This window comes from Narcine bancroftii, chromosome 8 (genome assembly GCF_036971445.1).
Source record: "Narcine bancroftii isolate sNarBan1 chromosome 8, sNarBan1.hap1, whole genome shotgun sequence".
Classification (NCBI taxonomy): Eukaryota; Metazoa; Chordata; class Chondrichthyes; order Torpediniformes; family Narcinidae; genus Narcine; species Narcine bancroftii.
Window position 1 is genome coordinate 160,041,883 of NC_091476.1, and position 19,298 is coordinate 160,061,180.

The 19,298-nt window shown below is 40.3% G+C and overlaps 1 long non-coding RNA gene across 13 annotated transcripts in view; it reads right to left on the reverse strand.

The window, feature by feature from the left end:
• Positions 1-898: 898 nt before the first annotated feature.
• Positions 899-19,298, reverse strand: part of LOC138741490 (uncharacterized) — a 50,325-nt gene continuing 31,925 nt past the window's right edge. For 6 of the 13 annotated variants that reach the window (XR_011343538.1, XR_011343537.1, XR_011343531.1 and 3 more), the window contains 3 exons: positions 14,107-14,147; positions 7,300-7,440; positions 899-1,158 (listed from right to left, as the gene is read on the reverse strand). This is a non-coding gene — a long non-coding RNA (uncharacterized lncRNA). Of the gene's footprint in view, positions 1,159-7,299; positions 7,441-14,106; positions 14,148-14,393; positions 14,586-19,298 lie in introns of all 13 variants that reach the window. The other 7 variants (XR_011343536.1, XR_011343534.1, XR_011343528.1 and 4 more) reach the window with 2 other exon arrangements.

Consider the following 19,298-nt stretch of genomic DNA (forward strand, 5'->3'; position numbering starts at 1 on the left):
AGATCTGTCCTGGGGCCTCCATGTCAATGCAATCATGAAGAAGGCTCGCCGGCAGCTAGACCATGAGGAGTTTGAGGAGATTTGGTGAGTCACCAAAGACTCTTGCAAATTTCGACAGCTGTACCATGGAGAGCATTCAGACTGGTTGCATCACTGTCTGGTATGGAGGTGCCAATGCAAAGGACAGAACTACAGGGTTGTGAACTCGGCCAGCACCATCACAGGCATCAATCTCCACTCCGTCAAGGACCTCTACAAGAGGCGGTTTTTTAAGAAAGCAACCTCTATCCTCAAGGAACCTCACCATCTAAGCCATGCCCTCTTTACAGTCCTACCACCAGGACGGAGGTACAGGAGCCTGAAGATAAAACACCCAGCCACACAAGGACAGCTTTTCCCCTCTGCCAGCAGATTTCAGAATGGACAATGAACCACAGATACTACCTCACTTTCTCTTCTTTTGCCTCTGTATATTTTCATGTTTTTAAATTTAATTTTATTTTTACTGCAATGCTACTGCAAAACACCAGATTTTGTGACATGTTCATGACAATAAATTCTGATTTTGATTCAAGAAAAGAGTGCTTTCAAAAAGATAAAAGGCTGTAAGTCCAAATTAGTCATCCGTGCGCATGGATCATTGAAATATCTTGGAGAAGAATAAAATAAAATCAGATAATGAAATATTTGTATAGCTAATTCATCGGACTGTAGTTCACTGATTAAAAGTTATGTCACAGCTATAAAATAATCTAGGCAAACTGTTTTTGATGTACCATGAGCAGTTCAGAACACTATAGCAGCGAGGAGCTCCAAATAGTACCTTAAATCACTCACAGACAGTACAGCGTCTCATGTTCAAGAGCCGTTACCATTTAAGGGTAAACATCATACTAAATTTCAGTTTGTGACATTTTATTTTGCACAACAAAACTTTCACCCTAAACAGAAAATGAGTCTCTGCAGTGAGAGATAAAAGCTCCTCTCCTTTGGCTATCACACTGTACTGTGAACTTGAAAGGTCTTTGAAATGCCTTGATGTTTGTCAGTCACCATTTTATTTTTTTCTCTCTTCTGTATTTGGAGGTGAATTTTGGTGCAGATGGATCTAATTACTCATCATCTAATTTCCAGTAGATGTAACAGAGTTCTTGTATTCTGGAATATATAATAAAAGGGTCTCAATAAAACCTAAATCCCAGAGCAACTATGAAAGTCACAGACGATTAAACTATTAACAATGTCTTTCACAACACCCTGCTGTGTCTTTAGTGTGCTTTATTTGTCTTACATTTAAATAAATATCACTATTACCTTTTATATTATAAAATTTATTCGCAAAGCACTCCAACTCATTTTTATTGTGAGAATTAATTGAATAAAAATGTTGGTTTCTTATTGTGAATGGAGATTTCTTTCTGTTTCAGTAATATAAGGGGCATTTCTGCAGGCTTCTTTTCCTCACTGCCATATTCCAATATACCACTATCTAACACAGCTGATTCCCATGAATTGAAATGATTTACAGACTCTGTTTACACTTATAAAGAAATACCAAACTGGATGCGACTGAATGACACTGTTTTGAACTCAGATGGTAAGTAGTAAGGGTCAGAGGTTAAATGTCTGTTTACTTTAATTCCTCAGAGCTTTGGCTCATTCTGGTTTCATTAAAATCAGATGACAAGCCGGAACGAGTGATTTCTGAGGTCGGATGTGGTTCAGATACTTGAATGACTGATGGTTGGCAATTGACAACAATTGCTCATGGAGGCCAGATCATGTGACTTGCATAAACCAGTCAATGTTAAAAAAACATAGCAGTGAACTTCTTGTCCTGAAATCTGATTGGCTCTTTCTATATTTGGTTGGCTTTGCATCTTTCCTAGTTTACATCCAGGAAGTCAAAATGATCATGATTTAGTTTGAAAATTTAATTGTCAATGAGGGTGGATTATGTCCCTCACAATGAGTTTAGAAATTATAAACATTTGTCCACTGGCTTGGCAAATTGAGGATCATTTGAAACACTTTACAAACAAGAGCAAAGGTCTCTGTAGATTAGTTTATTTGACAGAAGAGAGGAAGTGTAAATGTTATTTAGGTTAGTTACATTTTGTATGTATGTATAAAGAGTCCGGAAAAACAACCAACTGAAAAACCTCACAAAGATAAGCGTATACAGAGCCGTTGTCATACCCACACTCCTGTTCGGCTCCGAATCATGGGTCCTCTACCGGCACCACCTACGGCTCCTAGAACGCTTCCACCAGCGTTGTCTCCGCTCCATCCTCAACATCCATTGGAGCGCTTACACCCCTAACGTCGAAGTACTCGAGATGGCAGAGGTCGACAGCATCGAGTCCACGCTGCTGAAGATCCAGCTGCGCTGGATGGGTCACGTCTCCAGAATGGAGGACCATCGCCTTCCCAAGATCGTGTTATATGGCGAGCTCTCCACTGGCCACCGTGACAGAGGTGCACCAAAGAAAAGGTACAAGGACTGCCTAAAGAAATCTCTTGGTGCCTGCCACATTGACCACCGCCAGTGGGCTGATAACGCCTCAAACCGTGCATCTTGGCGCCTCACAGTTTGGCGGGCAGCAACCTCCTTTGAAGAAGACCGCAGAGCCCACCTCACTGACAAAAGGCAAAGGAGGAAAAACCCAACACCCAACCCCAACCAACCAATTTTCCCTTGCAACCGCTGCAATCGTGTCTGCCTGTCCCGCATCGGACTTGTCAGCCACAAACGAGCCTGCAGCTGACGTGGACTTTTTACCCCCTCCATAAATCTTTGTCCGCGAAGCCAAGCCAAAGAAAGATAAAGAGTTGACTGGTTGTGACCATTGTTTTTGATAGGGTTCTGCAAGTTATTTGAATTCTCAGAGTTGGGAAGACTTGAAATTAACATTGAATTTGGGATGAAAGAAAATGTGGGTAAAACCAGAGAGTGTTGACTTAAGGTAAGGGATAACAGGTTTAGAGGGGATCTGAGGATGAATTTATTTGTCAGGTTCTATTAGAACCTGGAGCATGTTCCCTGAGGGGGAAGTTGAATAAAAGAGATCATCTTCTACTCCTATATCTTACAGTCTTTTTTAGGTGTTATCTGGGCAGATAGATGAATTAGAATGGGACAGAAGGCTACCAAGTGATGGTAAGTGGGATTAATTCAGATGGGTGCTTGACAGTCAGTCCAGATAGGCAGACCAAAGAATCTGTCTCTCTGTGGTATGAGAATGCTACTCGGCAGAGGCCAAACATCAGGGCAAATTATGAGAATTCTAATATATATGTGTGCATGTCTGATGCTCTGTTTGATGCTGAATGTCATGACCACATTGAATGTAATCTTTAAGATCATATGAAGTTCAACTGTGTTTTTTAGGCCTGTTTACTGTAATTGTGGTAACATTTGATGCTGAATGTCATGACCGCATTGAATTTAACTTTTTAAAGTCATATGAAGTTCAAAAAAATTGAACTTGCACCAGGGACACCTCAATTAGTTACAGGGCTCTGCATCATTGTACATTCAGAATAAAAACAAGTGGCCAAACCCAATTCAATATGGGCTCAAAAAAGCAAAACAACATTGGCAGAAGCTCTTCACGAATCTGTAGAGTTAGACAAAGGAGAAAGGAAGAGACAGCAGAGGAACATCAGTCTCATCTCACTGTTGATGCTTCCAGACATGCAAGGAGCAGGCAGCAGGAAACTGAACAGCAGCGATACAGCCATCTCGGTGCTCAGGACTCCAGACCAACAAGGAGCAGGCAGCAGGAAACTGAGGAACAATGCCGAGCCTGTCTCAGTGTTGATGCCGCCAGGCATTCCATGAGCAGACAACAAGACCAAAGCAAGACTCCAAGCAATGCGAACAATGTAGTCAACAACTGAGTGTTTTATTTCCTGGGAATACTGGGTATCCTGTTAGTGTTAAATAAAAACCTGAATGGCTGGCAGTACACTGCAAAAGAAAATCAAAAAGCTGCAGATGCTGAAATCTAAAATAGAAAATGCTAGAAACATTTAGCAGGTTGGGCAGAATCTGCAGGAAGAAATATTTCTGGTCAACAAAGGTTCCTGGGCTTGGAATACTCGGGTTAGTGATCAGCTGTGGAGCGTGAAAGAAGGTTAATATTTTGGGATGATAAATTAATTCTATTTCCCTTTTAACTGATGCTGCTTGAGTTACTGAATATAGTTTATTTCAGATTTACAGTATCTGCAATAGTTTTCTTTTGAATTTTTTCATAGGAGGGAAATATTGCTAAATACATGAATTCAAGAAGCCATGGAGCAGAAAATAATTGAAAAGTTATAAAACCAATGATGAAAAAGGATAAAAATGGAAAGTGCTGCAAATACTCAGCAGACAGACACTATCTGGGATCGGAGAACATCATAAAGGATCCCCATCACCCTGGTCATAATCCTTCCATGCTATCTTCAGGCAGAGGTTTATAGGTCTGAAGTCCAACACTTCTAGGTTCAAGAACAGGGTTTTTTCCAACAGCTGTCAGACTCTTGAATCTCCCCATAACTTCCTTAACCCTAATCAAAACTTCCATGTCCACCAAAAGATCTGCCTTCACCATTGTACTAACTGCAACTGTGAATATTTATCTATCTTTTTACATTTATCGTTTTTTTATTTAATAAGATCTCTTATTATCTCTTGGCATATTGTGGTTAGCTAAGTTATACCATTGCAGTTGTGGATCTTGCATACCTGATTGGCTGCTATTTTTGGTGCATCTGACAATAAACTCTCATCACTATGAACAGTGACCTCTAATTTAATGAAAAAGGCAAATTGGATATCTGGAATTAGAAGGGGATCTGACACAAGTCTTGTTATCAGCAATGTTGATAACAGTGTTACTTACCAATAAATTTTGGGTAAGAAATGTTAACAAGGGTGATGTGGGGAAGGGGTAAACTTCATTGGGCTGTTCCGATGGCTGGTTGTTTTCGAAGGTGATCTGGGTAAGGGGTAACTGCCTTTGGGATGGTTCTGGTGGCTGGTTGTTTTCGAGGGTGATCTAGGTAAGAGGTAACTGCCTTTGGGATGGTTCTGGTGGCTGGTTGTTTTCGAGGGTGATCTAGGTAAGAGGTAACTGCCTTTGGGATGGTTCTGGTGGCTGGTTGTTTTCGAGGGTGATCTAGGTAAGAGGTAACTGCCTTTGGGATGGTTCTGGTGGCTGGTTGTTTTCGAGGGTGATCTAGGTAAGAGGTAACTACCTTTGGGATGGTTCTGGTGGCTGGTTGTTTTCGAGGGTGATCTAGGTAAGAGGTAACTGCCTTTGGGATGGTTCTGGTGGCTGGTTGTTTTCGAGGGTGATCTAGGTAAGAGGTAACTGCCTTTGGGATGGTTCTGGTGGCTGGTTGTTTTCGAGGGTGATCTAGGTAAGAGGTAACTGCCTTTGGGATGGTTCTGGTGGCTGGTTGTTTTCGAGGGTGATCTAGGTAAGAGGTAACTGCCTTTGGGATGGTTCTGGTGGCTGGTTGTTTTCAAGGGTGATCTAGGTAAGAGGTAACTACCTTTGGGATGGTTCTGGTGGCTGGTTGTTTTCGAGGGTGATCTAGGTAAGAGGTAACTGCCTTTGGGATGGTTCTGGTGGCTGGTTGTTTTCGAGGGTGATCTAGGTAAGAGGTAACTGCCTTTGGGATGGTTCTGGTGGCTGGTTGTTTTCGAGGGTGATCTAGGTAAGAGGTAACTGCCTTTGGGATGGTTCTGGTGGCTGGTTGTTTTCAAGGGTGATGTAGGTAAGAGGTAACTGCCTTTGGGATGGTTCTGGTGGCTGGTTGTTTTCAAGGGTGATGTAGGTAAGAGGTAACTGCCTTTGGGATGGTTCTGGTGGCTGGTTGTTTTCGAGGGTGATGTAGGGAAGAGGTAAACTTCATTTGGGTAATTCTGGTGGCTGGTTGTTTTAAGACTAGATCTCATAGATGTAGGTAGATTAACAAGAGAAATAAGTCAATTAAAATTAAAAATGTATATCTTACATCTGTGAGTTATTGATCAGAAACTGAGCTGTACCACCCACTTAGATATTTGGCTCACAAGAGGTTTGGATATTATGTAGCAAGTGACTGCCTGACACTCCAAGTTTTTCCATAATTTACAAGACATTTGTAAAGTGTTCTAGAATACTCTCTATGTGGCACACAAGTAAATCAAAATCTTCCAAGACAACAATAGCCCACCTAAACTTTCATTATACACTCTGACTGCAGCCTGCACCAAATTCAAACTATGTTGCAGTGTCTCTCTTCTGTGACTGCACCTGCCACACCCTTGGTCTATATGAGTCGGAACAGAAGTGTATGGGAACATCAGCACATCTAAATTATACACAATCATACATTGAGACAAGATCTGGAGTTCTCTGAACAACAACACAATTTTCATTACACATCCTACACAACAAGGCAGCTTACAAGCATCTTTGCCAGGGCAATTACAGCTGGTCATTAAATGCTGACCTATCCAGAGATGCCACACACCATGAATGAATTAAGAAAGGTTGCGTTACGATCATCATTGCATTAATATTACATTTAGCATTTATGACTGCCTTCATGAGAAATCAAAGATGATCTTTCAGCCCAATTTTTAAATATGGAGTTAATAATAAATCATTGGGTTTATTCTATATCTGAATTAAACCAGAATAAATATTAGAGCTGAATTGATTGGAAGCTCAGAGGCCAACAGTACGAATATGAGCCTAAAGATTTCTGTAACCATCGTTCCCGCTAAACTGCGTGCACACGTGTTTTGTTTCTTAATTTGAAATTAATATGCGCACAAAAGGTTAGCTCCCTAAAGTAATGTAGTAATTAATAATTATACTTATTGAGCATTCACAAGCATTCAGTGTGCAGTTATTTATGTCACAGGAAAAAAAAATGTTTTTTTGCGTACGCTGACTACAACAAATTAGCAGGAACATTTCTTGCAACAGGACCTCCTTTTCTATTTGTAGTTTGTGAGAAGATGCGTTTCAAAGGGATTCTGTGGGTTTTTAGGCATGGAAAGCAGGGGATATGGAGATTTAGTGAAGGTGCAAAAACCCGATGCCGTTAGATTCAAAGCCTGTTTAGATTGGAGGGGAGAAATTCTTCATTAGCTCTCCTTTATGTACAATGGGTTTAAGCAATACCTCACTCCATTTTAGAATAATGCCTGAGTCTAACCCTGCCTCTAGTTTGGTGGCAATCCACAATATTGCACACTTAAACAGAGATAATATGAGGATAATTAGTGTGGTTAATGAAAACACTTACCACAATGATCAACCAACTTGCTCTCGCACTTTTGATGAGAGGAGAGTTGTTTCACCCGTGATCTATATCCAGCCTGCCACTGACGCTGGATGCCTGAAATGGAAAGGATGCCATTCCCTATCTGTCAGATGTGCCCTTTACCTTCAAGAACAAGAGCAAAAGAAAATGCAAGCACTTCAAACAAAAACAGCCAGAGCCAGTGGCATCGCAAGCAAAACAATTGCTTGAATCAGTCATCCTACAATAAAGAATAGCAGCATTTCCAACAAAGGTGTATTTGAACTTTGCTTTTGGTTACTATTTCTCTGTGGGAATATTTCAGATAGAAGTGTTTTGATTTAAAGGCTTTGATCCATTCTTCTGGAATCTATTGAGCTAAAAATTTTGCTATCTTCACCAGTAAAAATGCGAGATTTTAATTGGATTTTTTTTTTGTTTCTCTACCTGTGGCAAGCTTACCTTCTCATAAATAAATGAAAAATCTGCCTCTATTCTTTGAAAACAAGGTGCCAGGAGCTCAGAAAAATGAACACATGCTGAGAGTTCAGGTTCCAGTACCAAGACTGCTTGTGGTGGAGTTGATCCTTTACTCTTTGGCAGACTTTAACTATCTCCTGGAAGAGCCCAGGGCAGCTGATAGAGCTATTAGTTGAGCTGATGTAGAAAGGGATGAGGAACTATTAGGCTTGGGTTATTACACAATAAATTCTTCTCAGTCCAGTGATATTGATAATGACTTAAAGGGAAATAATCTTCCAGAAAATATGGAGGAGAAAAATAGATATTATATAAATAAAGATGAGTACTGCAAATTTTACAAAAATAATCTTCTGTTTTGAAAACGTGATTCCTTTGTAAGACGATTCTGGAACCTGAGCCACAGCTACTCAATTTTGAGTGGATTAGAAACTGGGTGAAAAAAGCTGAGGTTTATTTTGAAGCCTCCATGGATTTGAGACAGAGGACAGCCTTTGTCCAAGAGTTCAGTTTGAAAAAAATTCGAGAAGATTTTGCTCCAATACAGTTTCTTATTCAAGAGAGAAAAAAATTTCACCCCATTTGCTTGGATGAAGTTTTTTGTTAAATTCCAAAAACGGAAGAGATTTCTTGATCTGAACCTTATTTCACTAAACAAAAGAATATAGCTTTCACTTCATGACAAACAAAAACCCAAAAGAGTTGAAGAAACTCAGCAGGTCAAACAGTGTCCTTTATGTAGCAAAGGTAAAGATATATAACCGACATTTTGGGCTTGAGCCCTTCAACAAGGCATGAGAGAATATTGGCAGGATTCCAAACAAAAAGATAGGGGGCGGGTGGGTGGCAAAGGCAGGAGATGATAAGTGGAGAAAGGAGGAGAGAACTGGAAAGACTGGAAAGAGGGAGGTGAAAGAAAAGGCAAGCAAGTTGAGTCGAAAGCCAAGAATGGAGAAGAAGGAAAATTGTGGTGGGATCCCGTAGTAAGTACCGGAAATTCTGTCGGATAATGTATTTGATGCAGAGGCTGGTGGGGTGGTAGGTGAGGATGAGAGGGATTCTATGTTTGTGGCGTCTGGGGTCAGAGGGCACCAGGGCAGATGAGTGGGAGATGGAGGAGATGAGGGTGTGGGCTGAGTAGATAGTGGTGGAGGGGAAGCCAAGTATGTGGAAGAAGGCAGACATTTTGGAAAATCTGGAAGACCTCATCTTGGAAACTGATGTGGCGGAGATGGAGAAATTGAGAGAAGGGGATGGAATCCTTGCAGGGGACGGTGTGAGGAAATGTAGTCAAGGTAGTTGTGAGAGTGAGAGTTCGTAGTAAATGTTGGTGGAAAGCTTGGCTCCTGAGATGATCCAGGAAGGGAAGAGTGTTGTTGGAGATGGACCCTCCCCACCTTCCCCTGTGGCCACAGGAGGTGCAACATTTATGCCCACACCTCCTCCCTCCCCACGGTTCAGGGACCAAAACAGGAGTTTTAACACTTCACTTGTATATCCACAGGACTGATTTACTGCATGAGGTGCTCCCTTTGTGACCTACTCTAAATTGGAGAAATCGGACGCAGACTGGGAGATCCCTTTGCTCAGCAACTCTGCCCTGTCCGCCACAACAGAGACCTTCCAGTAGCCAACCATTTCAATTCTGAGTCATACTCCCACACTCCCATGTCTGATCATGGATTTATGTATTATCTCACCTTGACTACCCACAGATTGGAGGAACAACACTTGATTTTCCGTCTGGGCACTCTCCAGCCAGATGGCATTAACATGGACTCTCTGCTTTTTGATAACCAGCTCATTTTTTCCCCCTCCCCCTTTCCAATCTTTCCATTTCTCCTTTCCTTTCCCTCTCTATTGACCAGCCATCCCTCCTCCATAGTGCAAGCATTCGTATTATAAACAACTTACAAAATTGCTATAAATGAAACAAAAATAATAGTGCACAAAGAGTAAGGCAATGTCTTTGGTTCATTGATTTTTCAGGGATCTGATGACAGCAGGGAAGAAACTGTCCTTGTGCCATTAAGTCCTCATCTTTAGACTCCTGTACCTTTTTTTCCGACAGTAGCAGAGTGAAGAGTGCATGGCCTGGGCGGTGGGAATCTTTGAAGATAGAGGCTGCTTTTTTAAGACATCGCCTCATGTAGATGTCCTTGATTGAGTGAAGTCTGGTGCCTGTGATGTAGGCTGAATTAAAACCCCGCTGAGGTTTATTCTTGTCCTGACAGTAGACACCTCCATACCAGGCAGTGATGCAACCAGCCAGAATCTCTCCATGATTCACCTGTAGAAGTTTTCAAGAGTTTTTGGTGTCTCCTCAGACACCTCACAGAGTATAGCCTCTGGCAGGCCTTCTTTGTAATGAAATCAACATAGATGTTCCAGGACAGATCCTCGGAGATGTTGATACCCAGGAATTTGAAGTTCTTGACCCTCTCCACTACTGAATCCTCAATGAGGACTGGGTCATGTTCCACTGACTTCCTTATGAAGTCCACAATCACAAGATCACATTATAAAGGAACATAAGTGCACCATTCAGCCCAACATGTCTGTTCTTCAAATTTACTCGGAATTAAACTGTTCTCATATCTGGTTCCAAATTCTGGCCCTTTTCCCATATTGCTTGATATCCTGACTAATCAATGTCCTCCTTAAACTCCCCCATTGATCAGGCCTCTGCAGCTATATGTGGCAACGAATTCCACAAATCCATAATCCCCTGGCTAAAGAAATTTCTCCTCATCTCTGTTTTAAATGGGTACCTTCTAACTCTAAGACTGTGCCCTCTTGCCCTGGATTCAGCCACCAAGAGAAACGTCGTATTCACTACTACTTTGTCCAATCCTTTCAGTTTCGAAATATTTCTATGAGGTCCCCTCTCATTCTTCTGTACTCCAATGAATATAGTCCAAGAGCCACTAAACGTTCCTCATATGTTAGCCCTTGCACTCCAGGAATCATCCTGGTAAATCTTCTCTGCACTCTCTACAATGATATTACATCCTTTCTAAGATAAGGGGCCCAAAACTGCATAAAGTACTCCAAATGAGATCTTACCAGTTCTTCCCTAGAACCTCATCGACACCTCTTTACTCTTATACACTATTTCTCTTGAAATGAAGGCCAACATAGCATTCTCTTTCTTTGCTGCCGATCCAACCTGGTGGTTAAACTTTAGGTTATCCTGCATGAGCCAAGACCCTTTGCACTTGTGAATTTCGAATTTTCTCCCCATCAAATAATAATCTGTCATTTTATTTCCTCTTCCAAAATGTTCAACCATACATTATATCTCATCTGCCATTTGTTTGCCCACTCTCCTAAGCTGTCCAGGTCTCTTTGCAACCTTTTGGTTTCTTCAACACTTCCTAGTCCACCACCTATCTTGGTGTCATCTGCAAACTTCACCACAAAACCATTCAATCCATAATCTAAATCACCAATATACATTGTATAAAGAAGTGGCCCCAACACCTACCCTGCGGAACACCACTAGTAACCGGCAACCAACCAGAACACGGTCCCTTTATTCCCACCCTTTGCTTTCTGCCTATCAGCCAATGCTCCATCCAATCTAATATCTTTCCTGAAATTCCATGGGCTCTTATCTTATTAAAGTCTCTTATTTGGGACCTTATCGAAGGCCTTTTGAAAATCCAAATACACAGCCTCTCCCTTGTCAATCCTACTTGAGATTTCCTCAAAAAATCCCAATAGGTTGGTCAGGCAGGATCTTCCCTTCATGAAACCATGCTGGCTTGGACCTATCATGCCAAACATGTCGAGGTATTTCATAATCTTGTCCTTGAGAATCGACTCCAATTAACTTTCCAACTACCAATGTCAGACTAATAGGCCTATAATTTCCTTTTTTTCTGCCTCCCTACTTTGTTAAACAGCAGAACTACATTTGTGACCTTCCAATCCTCCAGAACCATTCCAGAAACTATTGATTTCTGGAAAATCATTTCCAATGCCTCCATAATCTCTAAATGCACCTTCTTCAGAACCCATGGGTGTGCCTCATCTGGTCCAGGAGACTTATCTATCTTTAGTCCATTTAGCTTACTAAGCACTAAGTTTTGCTAACATTGAGTGTGAGGTTGTTGTCGTTACACCATTTAACGAGCTGATCTATCTCCCTCCTGTTCGCTTTCTATTGCGGTTTGTGATTCTGCCAACAACTGTGGTGTCATTGGCAAACTTATAGATAGCATTGGAATTGTGTCTGGCCATAGAGTCACAGGTGTATAATGAGTAGAGCGTTGGGTTAAGCACACATCATTGGGGTACACCTGTTTTAATAATCAATGAGGCGGAGACATTGTTTTCAATTCATACTGACTGCGGTCTTCTGATGAGAAAGTCAAGGATCCAGTTGCAGAGGCCTAGAGTTTGTAGCTCCTTGACCAGCCCTGAGGGAATAATGGTATTGAAGGCCGAGCTGTAGTCAATGAAGAGTAGCCGTATGTATGAATTGCTGTTTACAATGTGATCCAGAACTGAGTGGAGAGCCAGCAATATTGCATCTGCTATGGAGCAATTGTGACAACAGGTGAATTGGAGCGGGTCCAGATCTCTGCATAGGTATGTGTTAATTCTGGCCACAATGAGCCTCTCAAAGCATTTCATTTCAGTAGAAGTCAGTACTACTGAGCGGTAGTTGTTGAGGCAGCTCACACTTCTCTTCTTGGGTATTGGGATGATTGACACCCTTTTGAAGCAGGTGGGAACCTCTGACTGCCACAATGAGAGGTTGAAACTGACAGTGAACACTCTGCCTCGTGGATTGGCACAGATTTTCAGTACCCTTCCAGGCATGCTGTCAGGACCTGAGGCTTGTGAGGGTTCCTCTTGAATGATGTTCTGACATCGCCCTCAGAGACAGATATCACAGGGTCCTCAGCCTTTTCAGGGATTCTAGTAGGCACCGTTCAGTCCTTTTTCTCAAAGCGGGCATAGAAGGAATTCAGCACATCGGGTAATGACATTTTGGATAAAATTGCTGAAATAGTTATCAGTGTTGTCCAATATTTCACTCTGCATCTTCCCAATCCTGAATGATATAATTTCTCCTTTCAATCTGTTCACCAATCCATTCATTTGGTTTTGCGATATGGATCGTGGGGAGGTGACATTGTGATAGATTTTCAAATACTCTCTCAAGGTTCAATGATTCGAACAAAATTATGAATGATCTATTCAACTAAAAATGCTAAATTATATATTTGTCAACAAGAGATATTAATATAATAGTGAAGTCTATGATCTGTTTATTAAATTGAATCTATAATGTCCATTCTGCTCAACCTTTCTCACACAATGTTGGCATTGCAGTATTGAGGGAGATTTCTACTGTTTAATGCCGTAGAGTAGTGGTATAGAATGTGTATAAATCGTTGATCTGATAGTGCAGTCACAACAGTCCCTTTGTCTGGACATTGCCTCAGGCTCTAAATTTCTATTAACCCTGACACATCGAACGACTTATCTCGTTCCCTGGGTGACAGATGCTTGCCATCAGGGGTCTGTGCTCCTGACTCAGCCCTGCCTGTAGGACCCACACCAGCTTTAATAAGAAAGTAATTGGTTTTAAAGCCTGAATTGAAAGCAGTGACAGAGTGGCCATCCATCTCAGGCCAGAAAGGCCATTCGAATGATAGAGTGCGATAGCCACACAGGACAGAAAGGTTCATAAATACAAAGGGCTCCTTTAGAGGGCTGCTATTGATAGAATGTGAGAGTCAATAAAAACTAATGGTGGCAACTGGAATAAAGAAGAGAAACTGTGATCGATTGTTCAGCCATGGCGGAGCTGGATGGTGCCAAGTCGCAAAGTGCCGAGTGTACAATTCAACTCTGTTATTAACTGATAGGAGCCATGGTTCTTCCAAGAAAGGAACAGAGCAAGGTATGAGCTCAGGAGGTCAGCATGCAAGGGATCAAAAGTTATTTACTTTTTACATCTAGAAATCCTCATCCTCTGTTCCATTTATTCTTTGATAATCAGTTTTTGTCTCCTGATGCATTTCTTCTTCAAGATAGGGAAAGAAAGGAAATTTAAGATAAAGTTATGAATTGATCACTCTTTATTTTGGGGGGGAGGGTTGGACTAATTTTAAGTTAGACTATTAATATTGTGTTACAATTAATGGGTGGGGGGGTTATTTTGTGTAGTTTTCTGATGTAATATTGTAATCATACCTTTTAAAAAAAATTTTCTATTTTTCTTTAAATGTAATTCTTTATTGTATTCATGTTATAAAAATTTTAAATAAAGTCTTTAAAAAAAAGTTATGAATTGATAATCAATTTACTTACAGTTGCTCTCTGGAGCGATGACATCATACATTAACCAGATCCTGATAAAATAAAACCTTGTCAAACCTATTTCACAACAACCTCTGTATTCTAAAAATTCTATTTAGTCTCTGAAGTTTATTGTTGATTTTTATTGTCTAGTTTCCCACATATTCAGTTTCTTTGCTCTGGGATCCTAAACACACATCTATTCAACAGCTTGATTTACTTATGATACTTTTGCCTTCAGTGCTTGTTTTCTCCAGTTTTAGTGCATCAGTTATTAGCACCCCACTGGTCGTAAGTACCTGCATCATCTATCTGTGCTTTGTGGGCTTTAATAACATCATCATCCAAATAGTCCGAGCAGTGCCATTAAATTGGGTTCATGGAATGTCGTGAACGAATTGACAGCTGTGGGCAGTGCAGGAAATGCTCCACTGATGTGGGAGCATCTCTTCAGTGCTAGGGAGTTGAACTTCAATCAGAAGCAATACAATCTGCAATTTAATTCATCAAACTATAAATCATCTATTTATAGAATCCACAAAGGCATAGAATCTTGCTCTAAAAGTACAGTAATAACCTTATACATTATAAAAATTATTACTCCTCCCCCTGCCCAATTAGTGGATTGCGTTAGTTCCAAAGATGAGAAGTGGAGGTGTGTTCAGGATCAACAGCAGACACGATGTACATGTCAATTGAATAAACTAAAGTTGCTTTCTTTGGAACAGGGGAAGCTGAAAGAAGGCATAATGAACATATCTAACATTATGAGTGTCTTTGAGTAAATTGGAAGGACTGCTAATGTATTTCAAGTAGTTGGGAGAAAGATTAAAGAATAGATCAGGAAAAGGTGGTAAAGGTCTAGAATTGGAGACAGAAATTCAACACATGTTAACAGTTCTTGGGATATAGTCCTAGAGCAAAAGCATGGGATTAAGTTAGGTCATTCTTTTTCAACTGATTAATGGCCACTCTTTATATCATAGATGATTGGATTTGCACCAACAGTATGCAGAGCATCAAAATAATGATTCAGATCACCGTATAATGCTGTTTTAAAACAAACTCCCCCTCACCAGCCAATAAGAAATGAAAATTGCAGTAGTAACTCATGATCCCATTATTTAACAGGGTCATGGCTGATTAGGGCCACAGTTCACTTTCTTGTATGTTCCCAGTTACTTCTCACTTTACTAGTGTCCAAACTCTGACCTGTTTCGATTACATTCTAAAGTAGTTCATCAGCTGTGACGTGCTTTTGGACAATTGGGGTTTTGCAATTCATGATTACTGGGGAAAGGGGCATATCTTCTACAGGTAGTGGCCAGGCCTCATGTGGCCAGGTGAATTGCATAGCAGTGGTTAAGATTTTGAAAGTGATATTTAGAAAGAGAAAGGACAAGGTGATCAGAGCATTTCAATGTGGCAAAATATATCACGATAACCAGAAATTTAGGAAATAACAAAACATTCAAAATTCGAACATTAGAGCATGCCTTCTGATGTTGCAGAAAAAGATAAAGTAGCAAAAAGACAAAATGATTGCTTTTATCCAAAAGCACAGAGCATTTGTATTTAAATAGATATATTGATAGAAATAAATGGATTTGACCCCATCGTCATTACGGTGAAGTTTGCAAATTTGGGACTTGCAGGACATTTAATTTTCAGAAAAAGCAAGCAAAATAGAAAAGGCTAAGTGATAGCTCTAATAATAAAGGATGGGAGAAAGCAAGTTGAATGTTTCTTAACTTAAAAAATCACTAAATTGAATTAGTTTGCATGGAGCTAAATTAGTAAAGGGAGGTGCACCAAATGTGGATGACATAATGATCTTGGTTGGCTTTAGATTACATATAGAATAAGCAAACCAAATTAGTGCAAATCACAATTCATGATTATTCATGAAATGATTTTCAAGATCAGTATTTTGAGGAACAGACTATTTTAGCTCCATAATTGTGAAATGATGAATGGGCAATTAATAATTCTGTGGTTAAGAGGTCTTTAAGGAAGGGTGACCCTAATGTTTTATGTGAAGGTTGAATATAATTTAGTTAAATTGAAACCAGGGTTTTAAATCTAAACAAAGACATAAATCAATGAATGGCCATGATAGATTAGGATGCAAGCATCAAGGTATGAAAATAGACAAGCAATGGATAATATTGGGCATTAATACATTGTTTACAGCAAATATTAATCTTCTTAAGGCACATAAAAGTCAACTATGTTCCAAAAGGAAAATATTAAAAGGTAGATTAAAAAACACAATATTACCAAGAAGAGCTGTTAACCTGAAGATTGAGAAAATTTAAGCATTTATTAAAAGAGGATGAAACCTTTGATGGGGAGAGGAAAGGTAATATACAGAGTAATCAAACAAGAAACAGATGATTGCAAAATCTTCCACAGATAAAATAGATTGTACAGTTACTGTTATCTTTCTGCAAAGGATTAATTAATTATATTGGAAATAGCAAAGGAATTAGGCAAGTGTTTTGTCTTCTTTCATAAAACAGTACTGGATAAATTAATGATATTGAAAGCCTTCCTTCTCCTACCAGAGAGCTCTCTTTCTACCTGTATCCACCTCTTACCTCTTGCCTGTTAAACAATGTCCCTCCCCTCCACATTCCACTCTTTATTCAGGTATCTACCTGAAGAAGGGCTCAGGCCCAAAACGTTGACTGTTCCTTTCAACAGATGCTGTGTGATCTGTTGAGTTTCTCCAGCACTTTTGGGTTCTACATGTATCCAAAACTGGGTAGAGGAGAGGGTACAAAGGGGAGTAATATTCTACAGAGTGTAATGTCATACAAAAAAAAAGGGCAAAGTCCAGGTGCAGCAAACATTCGTTGGCTGATTTATGGCCATTGCTACTAACTTATAAATTTTGCTACAATTCTGTCATCCCTCAGGGTTCATGTTTGTCACCTGTAAATTTCTAAGTCATGCATAAAACCAATGGGAGTTGTTAAGTTACTATGCTGTGTAACTGTTTCTGTACAAGGCATTGAGAATGATATAATGGTATTGATGGTATAAGACCATATTGCTTCCAGGAAGCTTGTTAAAACCACCTGTCCGATTGTGGTTCAATTGTTGGAGGCGTCAGCGTGAGGTGTCAATCTGCTGATTAAATTTCCTAACATTTATAAGCAATTCCTTTGTCATTCTCCTTTCAATTTAAAGGCAGCAATCTAATATCCAACACTTATTCAATGCCTCAATATTTTATGTACAGTAATTTTGACATTTATAATATACCAATTCTTCCATTGAAGGAAATGGTTAATGGAATTATTTCTTCACCCTAAAGCCCATCAATCAAATATTTGTAAAAAAAATACATAAAGCGCACTCTTAGTAGTAAAGTGCTGTGGATGAGAGACGTAAACGTATTCAATTTTCTGAGAGTCTGTCCAGTGTGAGTTTTTATGACCTCAGCTTTGTTTCTGTAGCAACACATTTCAGATTAGCGGAGAAAAACGAGAGTGTTGCCTACTGAACAATCTATAATAATATATTTTGATTGCATGAACTATTTGCTTGTTTGGATCTTTACTTGCTATTTAATAATTTTAGTACCTCTTGGCCAAAATTGCAAATGGAACTTTGGCATAAATATGGAACAGATCCTGTCCCCGGGCTCAGAATTGCCTAGATTATATTCTCTGTTTGTACTATCATTTCAAACTGCCATCTTTTCCCAACCACACTCCCTGATCAGGGAGTCCGGCAGGGATTGTTTGTCAGGTTTTCATGGGACTGGCCACACAGCAATATTTATTTTTCATTTTCCTTTGTGTGTGTGTTTTTTAAATCTTCACTGCTGAACAGAAACCATGGTGTGTAATTGTTCTGCCACAAGCTAATTCAAACAGTCAAGGAGAGGTATACAGTTAAAACTCAGGTATGTCCCCATACCGAGGATAATAGTTTTACTTTCGAGGACTCATGATTTTCAATTAAAAGTTAAATTAGATTAACCCTTTATAGCTAACATAGCATTTTATTTCACTCCATAATAAGGTATCATTTATCAAAACCATTAAAAATACAATGGAAAGTGGGGGTTGTTGGTTTAAGCTTTGGTTTGATCTGATCTTGGACATAGTTATGGTTGAAAAGTGAACATTGACCTCGGTGTTATCAGATTAGACAAAGGAAAAAATATAATCAAGGCTTTTGCTCTTCATCACAAACAGCTACCCTCTGCTGGGATAGCGCTGATGGACGGCAGCAGGGTGGATTCAGCCATCAGCATTCCTTCCATTGACAGAATAGTCTGTGATGTTCTCTGCAAGGCTCTTTGAGTGAAGGTTGGCCTTTAGGAATGAAAATGTTACAAATGTCTTCAGTGCCACTTGAGACATTTTTGTTTCTGTGGCCACCCTTCATTCAACTTGCATAAAAATCATTAAAGCTTAAAGATAAAGAGAGAGATTGAGTGACGAAGAGTTTCAAGGAAATTGTTCTAGAGTCTGGAGTCCTAGAAGTTGGTCTGCCCCATGAGGGGTGTCCAGGCATCTTGCAAGTGCTACTATTTCCCATACTGCAGATTCCTGAAATAGGGCATTCCCAGGAAGAGGAGAAAGAACAGGAAAGACAGGAGGGCACAGTGGAAAGAAAGGAAAAGAACAGCAATGATACAGATGAATAAAGTGCCTCAATAAGCCAGAATCCCTCAGCAATTCTGAGGGGCGTCTGCACCATGAGATGCATCTGCACCACGAGGGACGTGTGCGCCACGAGGGACGTGTGCACCACGAGGGGCGTCTGCACCACGAGGGGAGTCTACACCACGAGGGGAGTCTACACCACGAGGGGAGTCTACAGCATGAGGGGAGTCTGCACCACGAATGCTTTCTGAGGGATGAGCAGATGTTATAGGTACAAGGAATGGGGTGCAGTGACTCATTGGAGACAAGGTCCACTTGCTTGGATTGTTCAGAGGACTTTGGTTAGAGAGCTCTCATGTCAAAGTTGATGTAGACACAGAGCAAAATGTTTAGCATGGAATCAACCAGTTAGAATAGTTTGGAAATGTTTGCAGCAACAATATTCAGCTGATTTCTAGGACTGAGATGTCTGCCTGGGGATGACGGGTAATGTGAGACAACCATAGAAAGCAACAGGCAGAAAACTGGCATTGCCTTAAATGGATTTGTTTTAAACTGCTGATTCTTTTCTCCCACAGC